The following is a 16,699-nucleotide window of genomic DNA, read 5'->3' as shown; positions in this document are numbered from 1 at the left end:
TACCTACTAGCCGTGATTTGGCAGTTCAACTAGGCACTATGGTAAAATAAAAACCAAAAATAGCATTAATACCTAATATGCAGTTTTTCGTAATACGTGATTTTGGGGACGGCCGTGATCAATAATTATTGTAGTGGCGGGTCGGGAGATTCAGCGGTGGGTTGGCCGTTTACCGTTCCTCACGGGATCTGCTGTTAACTTATTTTATAATTATTATTGTTTTTTTAAAATTTTTTTTGTCCTTAATGCTATCGTTTATGAATGTGGATGCATAATAATAATATTATGTTATATTGGTGCACAACAATAATTGATGTTATTAATTTATTGATTATTATTACTAATATTATGGTCGTCGTGACGTCTAAGCGTAAAAGTTGCCCCGGAAATAGAACAACCGGCGAGCAGAACTGGCCACGCAATATATGGTGTCTGTATATCATGTTTAATTAGTAATTAATTATATATACATTAAACCTATTTAAAAATATATGTTTATTATGTTTATAACATAGTGGTTCAAATGCGGTCACTGCAATGTAACCAATCCTATTTAAGCACGATCACTTTGATTATAATTACATTGATTATATTTCATAAAATGCTACATTGCTACTCAATAACAGTTGTCTTGATTATTGAAGTTAAGGTTCAGTCGAGAAAATCACTGTATTCCATAAGAGCAAACGACTAACTCATTCGTAATACGAACGTATTGTTATTTTAGGAGATGTGTGGTATACGTATAACTAACACATCGCATATAGTTGCGTACAAAATGTAAGAATGGTTTCGTTTGAAATTAAAACATAAAAATCGAATTCTGCTTTACATAAAAACTGTTTTTATGCATTTTTTTCTTTTCTCATGGCATCCATTTAAAATACAATATACAGTCGACTGCTCTCGATAATTCGAAGTTGGCGGGACTGTTGAAAAACTTCTAATTACCAAGTGTTCGAATTTTGAGTATTTCGAAATAATGAGAGCGCAAAAAAAATTGAATTAATAAGTCATGAAATTTTTTTTTTTTAATATTGTTTATAGGTAATCATTAATATTATTTCAAGAAATTAGGTGGTACTGGTACATACTATAGTTATATATTGTTTAAAAAATTTAAATTAAAATATTATATAATATTATACTAGGTAAATTAAATTTTGATTTTAAAAGATTATTACTTTTTGAAGAAATCTCTAATGGTTTTCTGCTTCATCGAATTTAGTTTCAATTTTTTCATAACTTTTTACATTTGATGAATATACTTCGAATTACCGAGCGCTGAGTGGATGATACTTTGGATTGTCACGTGGTAGTGGTCAGTTTTTCTATAATTTAATTTCGAATTTCCAAGTGTATTTAAATGCATTGTTTTTATTCGAATAACCATGTGATTTTCAAGGGACCGAGCTTTTAATTTAAATTACTGAAGGTTTCGAATTACTGAACTTTTGAATTTGACTAACTGATATAGGTACTTAAAGTACCTATTTTATTCAAGGTATATAAGTAAACATATACATCGTAACCAGTAATGAAAATAAATAAATAAATTCTATTTCTGTAACTCGATTCGATTGATTCAGTTGTGATTAATTTTCGGGGAAACACAAACTGTCAACTTAAATTTTCTTTTAATAACTGTAATATAAATTAATTGAATATATGTTCATAACAACTCGATAATATGAAAAACAATTATTATTTTCTTTGTATCTAATATGGAGTTGCTGCTGTTTTTCAATTAAAATTACAGTTCACTAGCTGTTATAGAAAATATTTTATGATCTAATTATTGTGACAAAAATAGTACCTACGTCTTACATCATTTGATAACATAGAAATATTGCATGCATATTTTTGTGATTGACGAGTTTCACTGAAACACAATCATACATTTTATCTTCAGCATAGCATACTTATTATGCTGAAAGTTGGTAGGTATATCCATGAACATTTCAAAAATATTTCTAGTAAATTTTGTATATTTTATTAATTGGGATGTATAATAATAATAATTATCACTCTCTCGTGATTAAGTTGAATGAATGTTGCTGATCTTTACTCGCAATTTAATACGATTATTCTTTAGATAACGAATCAAATGAAAACTAATAGGCATACAATTAACTTCTGATAGTTTAACATTTATATTTTGTGAACATTGCAGTATAATTTTACTTACATAATTGAATACTGACATTTAAGTTATTATGATGTAGGTGAATATTTATGCTGCAAACCAATATAGTACCTATCATTCTTCGAATCATTTGTGATAAATACTTTCATATTTTAATCAATATGAAATAGTCATTGAATTATTTTCACAGAATTATTTTTATTAGTTAGGTATGACATTTTTTTTAGTAAGAAAATAGTTTGTGGGATCTTACATATTATATAACCTCTTCAACTACTAATTTAGGGTTTTAAAATGTTATGAAATTGATTTCCATGAAATATTTTATTTATATAAAAATAAAAATAAATATTTATGATGTCAAACAATTTAGTTGTAGTTATACCCTTAATCAACTTACAAGTTGGCATTTTTAGTAGTTAGTTTATTGTATGAAACAAAGAAAATACCTATGTATGAAGTATATTTACATGATATAAGTAGTTAAACAAATTTAAACGTATGATTATAAATCTTATGTTACAAATTCTTAACTCGTAAGCCGATATTCAACATCATAATTTATTTTAAAACTCATATAAAAATGTTATGTCACTTAAAACATATTAATCTAGGAACTATATTATATAGAAAATTGTTTCATAACTATTTAAAACTATATTATGTTTATAAAATTATAATTTATAAATTAATGACGGCTAATAACCTCGTTGTTGATGCTGTAAACAATAAAATAAAATAAAAAACTTTATAAATTTAAGTATTATAACTTCATAACTTCATAAGTCATTACCAATATTTTCAGCGTGTAATAAATATACAAGTATTATGTCTAATTATCTATAACCAAACATGTTTGAAAGAAGAAAAAATATTTTTCATGGTTTCATTTTAAAATATTTCAAGGAGAGTGAAATTTTCAATTTTTAAATAATTTGAATTCAGAAACACAACTACCGATAAAAAAAAAAAATATATAATATATTAATATTGAGTAAAACATACACTTAATACATATCGCATATTGACAAGTCAGAATATGAAAGAATATGGAAAGTTTTTGGAAAAATATTATATTTTGTCACTATTCAGAATATTAACTGATTATTTGGATGGTTTATCATTGATCTTTAAGATACCAGCTATTGTTCCATTTTATATTATAGTAATATAGTGTGTTAGTATCTAATTTTCAAACAAGTTATGATTATAAAATTTCAAATTTGGTAAATAAACTGAGATGTATTGTAGGGTTTAAGTTTTCTACGCTGTTTAAAAGATCTCGATAGATGTTCTGAAAGTGTTAAATCTGAACTCTGTAATGATAAATCTTCATCTTTAATAAAAATATTCTAAGAAAGAGAGTAAGATATATTATAATGATGTATTTCAAACAATAAATTATATTATTATTTGTACTAAGTACCTTAATTTAAAATTAGTAAGTTAGCACTATTTTAGGCAAAAAATATCAGTTAATAGGTTTTGATGTTAATAGATCAAATAAGAATAAATGTTGTAAATACTGGTTGTCCATATAAATTAGTTAGGTAGTTTCAATAAAAAGTTACTATAGTTTCTACGACTAATAACTTGTTAATTGTATACAGATAACTAAAATATGTACTATATATACGCATTGGCACATATTTTATCAAAAATGATTAAATTTGAGTTATAATATTATTAATTTATACTGCATGAATATAAAATTATTACATCTCAATCTTCATTCAACCAAATATAATATAAATATTAATAATTCGTTTGTGTATTAGAAATCGATCGTGTAACCTGATTCCCTAAACGTAATCGTATTATTTTGTTCCTTGATTTATATGCAGCGAACACACGTACAAATAAAAAATAAAATATAGATAAGTACGTTAATGTTAATCGTAAGAGCGTGACTTGACGACGAATAGGATAACTAAATGTATATTTTTTTATGTCATCAGCTTTCACGCTCTGAAAATCAAAATACTCACTTATTGTCGGTGGGTTTGGTTCGGATTAATCAAACATCTCAAACACGTTATAACGTCATTACGTTTTACGAACAAACGGTGGCCGGGTACACGATTATACAGCCGCAGCGGTATAATGCGGCCGGCGACGATGCCAAGTAAGCACTTCTGGTGTGTAATCCGCAAAGATCGGAACCCCATTACATTTAACACAGCAATGTTCGACATATATATATATATATATATATATATATATATATATATATGTACATATTATATTTTATATAATGTACATGCACTATGTATATATAATGCATCAATATAATTTACCTGCCGATACATTGCGCAGGGAACGAGTGGGTATTCTCGCAAGCGAGTGATTGAAAAACGAGACCGAGTGCAAACCGATAATCCCGTTGGGAATAATCGTTTCGACAAAGAGATCTTCGATGATTTCGCATGTACATTATATGGCGCAGTGGTTTTCTCCACACTTACGAATGATTTGCGTATCACGGACGCCACGTATATTATGGTGTTTAACGTTTAACGCCAGTTTAGGTACTTTTGCATCTACCTACTTTCTTTGTACTTAATGGTTATCATTATCTCCGTTGTGTACAATATATTATGATATTATTATAATGACTGCAATTGTCTCAATTGATTAAATTGGATTTAATAGAGATATTTTTTTATTGGTTTTTATATAATAAATCAATAAATAATAATTATTGTTGAAAGAAACAAACTTTATTGCCTTGAAAGAAAATACGTTGGAACATGAATAGGTATTTATAATTCCAAAAAAATGATTGTAATTTGAATTAAATATTATTTATACAATTATTTGGTGTTCATCGAAGTAATCAATACGCCACTATAAAAACTGATAACACAAAAAGTGTGTGACAGAAAGAGGGATGAAAATCATCCAATGAATTTCAAATAGACTTTCAGCTAAAAAATATGTTCATTTAGAAATAAAAATGAAAATTATAACAATGAAAATAATAAAAGTAAAATATTCTAGAAAAAGTTTATTTTGTACAAAAAATTAAAAATATTTAATAATCTTCGAGAGACAGTATTTTTTATTCAATCAATTTCCCAACTTAACTTTACAACTGTTCTACAGTTTTTTAACATTAAATTGCAATGAAATAAGTTAGGTTAGGTTAACTGACGTACAATAATATTCCCTACCCAAAAAATAAATAAAAATGTACTGTGTAATATTTCAGGAAAATTACACAATATTGTATTATTTTTTATTATTATTTTGGTATCGTTAATATTAGCAGCTGAACGTAGTAATATTTATTGTATAAAAATTAAGATTTTATCTCTTATAGACCTAAAATATTTTCTACAATTGTTGAATAAAAATATGCTTATTATAGAATTTAATAAATATAAAAAGCTTGATTAAATATTTAAATCAATGTACACATTTAACAAATTTGCTTTATTAATTTAATTCTCACACACACACACATTCAATATTTTGGATTAAAAATAAAACCATGCAAAAATATTTGTAATGCAGTATCGTAGTAAGGGCCGCAGTGATTTTCCTTCAAAAATGAGATACAGCTTTCCTTGAATGTACATTTTCCTCCAAAAAATAAAAATAATTCTTGATTATTTTCCTTCAATAAATAATAAATAATAAATAAAATAATAAAATAGTCATTATTAATAGTTTATGTATATATAGAAAAAAATATATATACATAAATTTATCATAATATTATATATTTTTTAAATTATAAGAAATTTCAACTACAAATAAATATCTATTTAAATAAAATAAAAATTAGATGTAATATGAATAACTATTTTACTTTTTGTAATTGCTCGGACTAGCGTTTTTCGATAACTGATATAGATTGTCGATATCAAAATGTAATCATCAACCAATAGGTGCAAACTGTGATTTTAGCTTTACTCTATCTTTATAATACAGAATGTAATATTACATAATTGGTTAAAATATTGGAAGAAAATAGTCATAAATCATAATTTTAGTCAAAAATAATGTGAAGAAAATGGAAACCAATTTTTTTTGTGGTAGAAAATGAACAGTGGGGGGAAATTGTATCTCGTTTTTGGAGGAAAATATCACCAGTAGTAAGTACTATAGAATAGCCATAGAGTTCTTGGCATTTTTTAATTTCATCCAGTTTTCCAAATAAAATTCACAGTCACGGTCAAAAGTGGTATACGGCTGCAATTCACAAGTCTGCAGCTGGCGATTGGTGAAAGAATTTTCGTTATCGGTTAAGTAGTTCCAGAGATTACCCTCAACAACGTAATTAGTTGATTTCTCTTTATAAAATAATATAGATACACTTTCAGTGTATACACTATACAGTGGTGATAAGGTGCGGGTCTTAGCGTTCGAAGGTGGCATAATATTATTCTAATACGTGAGCTCGATGCGGTAGCGTTGGAAATCGATCGTCTTTGATTCACCGGCACGTGTAATCTGAAACGGAAATCGCTTTTTCTTCATCATCGTTGCCAAGCCACATGTTCATAATAGTTCATATAATATTATACTATATAGTATATAATATACACAACGAAGTATAAGATATCCATTCACCGGAAACGTATTAAGCTGTGGCCGTCATTGCTACCCATATAACATTCGAGGTTGGTTTGTTATCAAGTCCCGATCACACGCCCGTGATACTTACAAATATAGTGTTAAAATAACGATAGATGTCATCCCTTCGCGCACGTTACAATACAAAATGTTTGATATCAACTAGATTACAATAATAGTTATTGTGAAATCATTTCATGGGCATAATATATTATAGAAATCAGAATAGTTATTATGATTTGAAGTGCGCTACTTGGAGTCCCTTCAGCGTGTATACTAAAATAATAATGATTTTAAGAAACCACTAATAATAATATTCGGTTATTAAGCGAAACAACGATCAGAGTCATATTGTCGTTACCACAACGAATATTGTACAATATTATCGAGCAATATTGTGCCGACATATTTTCAACAAAGCTACCTATAGGTAGTTGGTAATTTTTCTTCTGTCGAATGATATTTATTGTAGGTTTTCAGCTCGTAATTGAGGATGGTAACTAGGTATATATATATATATATTATATATACAATAAAAAATTAAACCTATATATAAATATTATTTTTCCCATAAACTATCGATCTATTCAAATTCTTTACGGCGCTGTATGGTCGTATAGTGTGCATTACACGTGTACGGGGGATGCGTTATCTCACCGGCGAGCGCAGTTTCCACCGAATCGAACCCAAGGGAGCCATATATTCATCATCGTCGCAGTTGTCCGATAAGGGTTTTACTTTTTATTCGGCACAATGATAAAAATTAAATACGCATATATAAGGCCACGGATTTACCAGACAAACAGCGATACAGTACTTACCTACGTTTTTCCAAGTCCACGGTGGTATCGTAAAATATTACGGGTTTAAATTACTTTTTGCCGAGTGCGTGAAACAGAAAAAAATCACGGTAGGTGTTCTATTAAACTGCATGAGCACACACACACAAACCTGAGCTACTTGCCCTCGTTTTTTTGATGTATTTATATTTTTACGAAGGGCGCGCTCATAATATCCTAATATTTATTTTCTGACTCAGGATAAATTAACTAAGTTGATTAATAATGGCGCATGCTGTAAAACAGCAGTTGTGATTTAAATATTACTTCCAGCAACCTTAAAGGAATTCTCGGTACGTCAAAAGATGTGATGAAAATTGATTACACATTATTTTAATTAAAACTAAAAGGAACTGCTGCCACGGAGACTGTAAGTATTTTTCTAAAAACGATTCTTACCATTATATTTTTGTTTTCTCTAACATGGAATAATGAATACAGAGTGAGTCATCTCATGTCATATTTATCGTGTAAAAACCATGATACGAGCATAATCAGTAAAAAAAAAATGATACACACTGTATTTTTATTTTAACATAGAATCATAAAATAAAGATACAAGTATTATGTATTAGTGTTTGAAAAGTATTAACTAAAATTATCATATTGTATTCACAACTCCCTGGAGAACTTTTTGATTTATTTTAAATTTTGAGTAGCATGATGAATGTATTTTGTGATTATCACGTTTTGGAGCGCAGATGATTTAATCATCAACTTTATAGTATATTATATTATAATATCTTCTTGTTGAGTATTTACTTTATAATCAAAAATATAAAATGCCCATTTCTTTTAAAAATAATCGTAAAAACTTATATTTATATTGTAACTGTAACACCAGTTTTGAAAAAATAGGTTTTTATTATAATTGTAATTAAAAAATTAAAAACTAATAATCAAAGACATTAGAAATCTAATTAAAATCTGTAAATTAGTATTTTATAGGCACGATATTTTATTTTCAAAATAGTTTGGTATGGATGAATTAGGTATATAATATTCATTCATTATAGACATTTAAGCTTTTCAACTTTTTCCATTTATGTTTGTAAAAATTGTTTTTCATATAAAAAGCTTGATCGTTTAATACAAAGATCCTTAAAATATTTTATTTTGGGAGCAACTAAAAAATTACTCCAAACAAACGTCCATAATTTTTTTTTTAAGCGTTTTAGTTACTTTGCTATTATAAATTCATACATTTTTTTTAATTTTAATACACGATGTTTAAAAACAATCATGATTCCTCATAAATTATAATTCCTGGAATTTATAAAAAAAATAGTTTAACATAAAGCCACAATAATTTTTGTGTGAAATCTAAATTTTGATGATGTGCATATTAATTTCAACACATCCCTTCACATTCAAATTTTAAATGTTTGGTAAATAAAGATTTTTTACAGAAATAAGCATATTGTTTCGTACAAAATAAAATAAAATGTTAAGTTTTGTTGACATTTTAAATCTTACCCGCATAAAATTGAATATAAAAATATCACTTAACTTCATATTTTCAACATCGATATTCATGATTTTATTATTCCATTGAAACCTTAATGAATTATAGTATTATGTACACCATTTAAATTTTCTATCTGATAAATTGTTATGTTATTTGTATAGAACTTGAATAAGACCATTGAAGTAAGCATTCTACTTTTTCTATACGATCGGAGGTCTCGCGAATATAGATTAAAGAGCTAAATATACGATTGGATGGATAATTAGTATCAAACCTGTTAGAAAAAAATATTTTTTTTTTTATGTCTGAGTTTAAAAGAGACATTCTCTTTTAGAGTTGTACATCTTGATTATCAGTATGTCTTTGTGCCAAATAATATATAGGTAAACAAAAAAAAAAACAATGAATAATAAAAACAATAAATTAAAACTAAAATTTTGGTACTATCTTCATATAGTTGGTCAGCATTACAATAAAAAATTGAGGGTACAGTTTTATTTATCATTGTAAATTCATTACCTACTAAATAACAAGAAAAACTATTGAATTTATGATATAAATCTATCCAGGGGAGAACATTGCTACAGTATTGGGTTTAAAACTGATATTAAGGGGGGGTATCATTGGAAATTAAAATGCATCTAATTAAAATACATTTTAAGAGAGGGTTTTTTTAAATATTATAATACACACTTATTGACTAAATAAAATAAAAAATGACCACGGGTTGGTAAGCTATCACCACGTATCATATTTTTCACTGTTATATCAGCCACTGCTTTGCTACCAATAAGCAAAAATATTTTATTTGTTTTATGGTTTATACATTTTAAAATAATTACTTATCTATCTGAATGAATTATCAGGAATTTCGGATTTTAATAACACGTGTGTGTATGGGTAAGTTACATATTTATACCTACGTATTTATTCAAACTTATAGTAAATCTTGAAATTATGACCGATTTATTGAATAAATTTAATTTGTTTATAAAATATATATTACGATGTCCTGATATTTGGGTTGGATCTTGTTCCAAATAAAATAGTTCCGTTTGATGCTAAATATTTGTGTTCATGATAGGTTTGGTGTTAATGTTTTGAAATAAACTATCTCATTAGACCGTTGTTAAATTGTAAATTAAATTCATACAATATAACAACCTACCTATTTAATTAACAGTGGACCCTGAAAATGTAATGATTTTTTTTTTTTTGAAATTGTTAATCTAAACTCAATAATAATTTGAACTAATACACAGTAAAAACAATCAATATGATAATATGTATTGATACATTTAATACTTTCACTAGGTAGCAGTGAAATTTATGAAATAATTAGTAATTTTCTGAACTGTGAACGCATAATTTGTGCGGGTAATAAAAAGTCTGCACTTATCCCACGAAACGTCTTCTCACGCACTTCTATAAATTATAATGGATCATATTTTATTATATTTTACATTATTGTATCAATACAAATTTTGTACACGAGGTGATTCTTTAAACAATAATAATAATAATAACCGTTCGTTTTTAAACTTTTTTTAAATTGTTTTTATTTGCATTGTGGAAGGTGGTGATTATACACTGCGTGATACACCTGTATATATACCTTTCATATCTTCTTTCAAATTTCAATGTTCAATTTAAATCTTAAAAAAATTGGGGAAGTGGGTATAAAAATAAATAAATTTTTTCAAAAATTGATTATGCGTAAAAATTCCTGCTTTTTTGTTACTTTTTTAGGGTTTTTCCTGACTTTTAAAAGCTACTAGAATTTTTTATTTTTATCCCCCAAAGTACCAAGAAGATGAATTTTTCTTTTCATAGCAGGGCTGAAGTCAAAAATCAAACCTTTGTTTCTACTTTAAAATGTGATGAAAGAAAAAAAAACATACATCATTGTAAAATAAATACATTCCTCACATCCTTCAGAATCTAAAATGAAATTGACTTTTGATAATTCAATGACTATCATTATAGTTTTAATAATTGGTTACAGAATCGTTTTTCGTACCTATACAATGATATTATATTATAGGTATTACAGTACATACAATAATATGTAGTATAATAATATGACATAATATGTGAGTATATAAAAAAAGTCTAGTATTGAAACTACAACTTACTATAAAATATGCAGTTTGTCACCCATAATTCAAGATTTCAAGATATAATAATTATAATATGTACCTAGCATATTATAGTGCATCACAAACAGGTAGGCTTATCAAACATTCACAGTTGATAAAACATTATGAATATATTTTATAATTTATATTTACTTAACATAACTATATAAGTCAAGACTCGAGACATGTTTCTTATAAAACAAACAGATTTCGAATGTTGTACCCATATTTGAATTGAAAGTTCTATATATTTGATTATTTAACATGTGTTTAACACAAATTCATCAATTAAAATAACGATATGTTCACAAGTTATCTTACTAATACGTTTTCACTACACAAATAATTCTTATAACAATTATATAAAACTCCTTTCGGGTATTGGATCTGACTTCTTAAACTTTTGAACTCTTTAAGTTCTGTTATTGAAATTTAGGATTTTCAACTTTAAATTTCCTAATCGAAGTTTATTATTTGGTCGAGTTCCAGTTCGTTATTTCGTTCATTCTCAATAAATTATACTTAAGTATATGCATGTTATATTCGATAAGATTGGTTCGAAGAAGTTTAATTTATTAGGAAGTTAGAAGTTTTCATTTAGTTTTCACATAAGGTGATTATTTAATAAACAGCTGTACTGTTGACTGTTCTTTCATTTTAAATTGTTATATTAATGTGTCTGTGTGAAAAGTAATATAACAAATAAAACAATTTAAATTTTCAATAACAGAAATCGACTTTTAGATTTTAGGCCCATTATTGAAGGGACAAACAACAGCAGAGTAGGTACATCATTAAAACCGATCACATTTGTTAATTATTGTGGCAATGTTCTAGCGTAAAACAGAAGTTCAGAATTTTTATATATTATACAATATTTAATTAATACTACTAGATTTTCTCCAATTCATTCAGATAAAAAAAAATATTTACAATTATTTAAGCATTTCTTTTTTTTTTTGTGCACAATTCGGATCAAATTTCGACTGAAATCATCTATGTACGATGTCGTGTCGTTCCACACATTACGGTGATAGACACGGTCACATGGTATAAAGGTCATATGTACGTAACACGATGATGGCGTGTAAAAAAAAAAAAAAAATATCGTGAAAAACTTGTAAGCCCACACCGTAATTCATCTGGTAAATATGATTATGGCGGGGAGAAGTTGATCGGACTAGAAACGTCATCATCGCCACCGATTTCCATTCCCCGTCGGCATCGATGTACAGACGTACAGTGTAGGATAGATGGCTATTAGATTTAGCTCAGTGGCTTCAGTATCCTAAACGATCTAAAAGCCCAACGGCGATCGAGTCCTAACGTGCATTTAAACGGGACATTTGGTAGGTTGGCCAGGCGGAGGAGTTCCCGTTTCGGAGGAAACAGACGACGCGGCCAGACGTTGGTTGGTGCGTAGATATGTGGGGCAGACGAGAGAAATAGGCCAAGATAATTCAAACCACCACCCGAAAACGATTTCGAAGGCATATAACGCTAATACACTATTATAATATTATAATATTATAGCTACGAGAAACTACGCGATAATCAAAATATCCGATCACTTTTGATGACCGATATCGACGCAATTAAATTATAATTATTTTGAAAATATTTTATTTCACAGATTAGTGTTTCTTAAACAAGGGTATAGAATGGTGAGAACGGAAATATTTATCTCATTTATAAAAATAAAAGTCTAGAATTAGATATATGTTATTTTATTATAGTAAAAATGTCATTACATCTTGGAAAGATCATCTCATATTATTAGAGTCATTAGACTATCGATATAATTTTAATGATGTAAAGCCTTAGTATTAAAATTATACAGTCTTCGCTCAATATCTTACATTTTATATTGTGTTAAATATTATTTAAAATTCAAAATGGAAAAGTGGTTGAAAGGAAATATAAAAGCGTATCTGTTTTTAAATATTGAAATTATAGAAGATTCAAATTTTAAAACCAAATTCAATAAAAATGAACTTACTGACTTTTAGTTAAGACAACAGCAAGAGTATCCAGTAATTTTAAAAGTGGCTTTACTCATATTAATTCCTTTCACATCGACTTATTTTTGTGAAATTCAATTTTCACTACTTCAAATTATAAAAAAAACACACATACTTATATCATTCATTCCACAACAATCTAAAGAAGCGATCTAGCATTATTTCATTTTCCAATATTACACCGGACATAAATATTTTATACAAAAATATGCAAGCTCACCCCTCACATTAATAACCATAAACATTATGACTGAATATTTTTGTATTGTTTATACAGTTATTACCAATTAATTTTAGTTTATATATGTTTGAAGTTTAATACTATTATCAAATTGTTTCAAAAATATATTAAAACAATTTTAAAAACGTATTTGTGTGAAATTATGCATATAATTTTATTACATAATTAAGAAAAAATAATTAACGATTTTTATAAAGGGTGCCTTAACAGATTCAGAATTTAAGGGGCTCATAACAAAAATGTTTGAAAAGCACTGTGTCAAATAAAAAATAATGTCCATTTTATTGGATTTGACATTTTTAGGTTTATAATCTATGATTATTTTTATTTTTAAATACAAGTTGTTAGTATAATATTATGTATCCAATCAATGTGTTTTGAAAACAATGCTTTTATTTTATTTGTTTACCTATTGTCTTCTGATTGTGTCGATATCGGCTTCTCACTCTGGATTTTATTCATTTGTCTTCTGTTTTTATTTTTTATTTTTATATTCCAATTTATTTTCAAGCCATCCAAAGTTTTACGTGGACTGTTTCTTAATTAATGTAATTCCTGTCGGATCCCGATGTTATCGGACAGCAAAAAAAAAAAAAAATAATAATAATAAATAAATAAAACATTTCAAGCCAAGTTTTGCTGGTAATGGATTTTTTTTTTTACTCTCCTCTGTCGTTACATTCACCACTACTTATATTATAATCAACCGGTCAGTAGAGCACGCTGAGGAAACGGCAACGATAGCGGTGAGAGTATCGATCACTCCGATGGTATACAACAACGGTTGGTTGTTCGGAGCTGCTTGATGGGTTGAGGAAGAGAGGCAAAAGTGAAATTCATCCGGTCACAGTGTGATTACCGTTAAATCGAGTTTGTATATAAAATTGCAAAAATCACTTGTACGTAACGGGTTTGGGCGACTATGCCAATCATAATATTAATATTATAATATCTACCTACTCCCCGTTCGTCCTGAAAAACGGTTTAATCGTCAAATTACATTTATTATTATTATTTTTTTTTTTTTATAAAATATTCAATAATGTGTAACTTTAGGTACATCTACATAAATATTTATTTTTATATTCACGTCTGATCGAGAATTTCCAGGTTCACTGAAGCATGTTATAATATACATATATTATTTTCATTTATTCCATTTTTATAAAAACTAATATTACTCAGATTCACAAAAATATTTCCAATATAATATTAATAAAATACATATAATATATGCACGACGAATTTATATCGTATATTACCTATGCATTAATTGTTAATAAAATCCATGATCTCTCGTCATTTTGTATGAAAAATTTAAATTAAAATTATAATAAGCTAATCACAGATATTATTTTGTTAGGATATAGGTAGGTATGCATGTCATATTGAACATTTAGTTATGATAATACTCTGTGCATATTTTGGGTTTTACAAATTGTTTTATGTCCATTTTGATGACAAATACAATTGTAAAGTAATACAACATAATATGAAAAAAAGCGGGTAAGTCGTGGATGTCGCTCTGCTGTACAGTAGGTTACTGTAATGGATGGGATTAAATTTGAATGCAATGATAGGTATCATTGTATACGAAAAACGATTCTGAACGGAGATGATTTGTTAGTCTAGGATATATTATATTTAAATATTGTCATATATTCTATTTTGAAACAAATATTTTATTTTTCAATTAAGACGAATTTTGCATAAGGCACAGTTAATCAATTAGTGTAGTTATCATAATTCATAATACCTTATATTATCATAGATATACGAATACCTGGTTTGAGTATAAATCGTTATCATTACGCGATTTCATAAAAATTTAAAACTCAAAACGTTTTTCCTATAATGACACTTCAAATTTTCTCTATAGCTATTTGAAGCAAAACTTATGGAAAACTTGGTGTTAAATTGTATAACCTTAGATATAAATACAAACAATATTATGAATTTTGAACTACAAAATAATTTGCAAATATTCATGGTTTTGACGAATTTTTGCCAATATTTGAAATTCAAATGCTAATAAAAATTTAATTTGAATTTCCGGTGGATATTTTTTTTGTAATAAAGATTGAAAAACTTGTAAGGAGCCTTGTATTAAATTTTAAAAATCTTAGGTATAAAAGGAACATTTTTTATGAATTTCTAGGATAAAATAATTTACGAATTTTTGTGATTTTTACGTATGTTGTCAAAATTAAAATTTGAATACATGTAAAAAAAAAATTGTGGCTATACATTTATTTTATTTTTCAACTGCTATTGTAAAAATATATTATGAGCCTTGTATTAAATTTTCAAATTTTAGATCGAAAAAGAAAATTTTTTATGAATTTCTATCTAAGATAATTTGAACGTTGCCGTAATTTTGATGTATTAAGTCAATATTTGAACTTCAAATGCTAATAAAATAAAATTGTGCCTATGTATTTTTATAAATTTTTAATTACTATAAGAATAACTAATATGGAACTTTGTATTCAATTTTTATGTATTTTGATAGGGCCAAAAAAATTTTATCAACCCTTCAAAAAAATTGTTCAGAAAAAATTGAAAATTTCAGTTGTCTATAAATATCTCAAAAAAGTCAAAATATTTTTAAAATTAAATCATGTAAAGAAAATGCCAATCTTAATAACTGATAAAATTTTCACGTATTCACGACTTATACTTTTTGAATACTAACAAATATTTAAAATCGTTTCAGGATAAATCGTTATCGGAACGCTATTTCAAGTATTTACAGTGATTAGTTTTTGAATTACAACCATATAAAAATATCGATTTAGTCGAAAACTGGTTTTGCGTAAAAATTCCAGTTTTTCTGTCATTTTGTTTTTTTGTTTTTCTCGATTTTTTTGAAAACTGTTGGAAAATGTTTACTTTTGACCTCTATAATGCACCAAGGATCTTCAATTTTACATCGGAAACCACTCCCAAAGTTTGAAATCGAAGCATTATTTCGACTAGTTATGCTGTACACAGACACAAAAAAAAAAAAAAAACACACATCATTGTAAAATCAATACATTCATCACTTCGTTCAGAATCTAAAATAACTATAAAACAATAACACAAGGAAAGAAAAATAAAATTCAATAGATTCGGAATTAAACAGAAATGTCACAAACATTACCTATACAAACTGAGATGAACGAATGAACGATAATAGTGAATATTTCTAAAATAATCAGTATTTCAGTTTTATATAGTTATATAGTGGTGATTTAAGTACGTCATCATAGGTATATTAAAT

The sequence above is a fragment of the Diuraphis noxia genome, unplaced genomic scaffold (genome assembly GCF_037042655.1).
Source record: "Diuraphis noxia isolate RWA-SAM2 unplaced genomic scaffold, SU_Dnox_SAM2 contig0001, whole genome shotgun sequence".
In the NCBI taxonomy this organism is placed as follows: Eukaryota; Metazoa; Arthropoda; class Insecta; order Hemiptera; family Aphididae; genus Diuraphis; species Diuraphis noxia.
Note: the sequence above shows the minus strand (reverse complement) of the source record.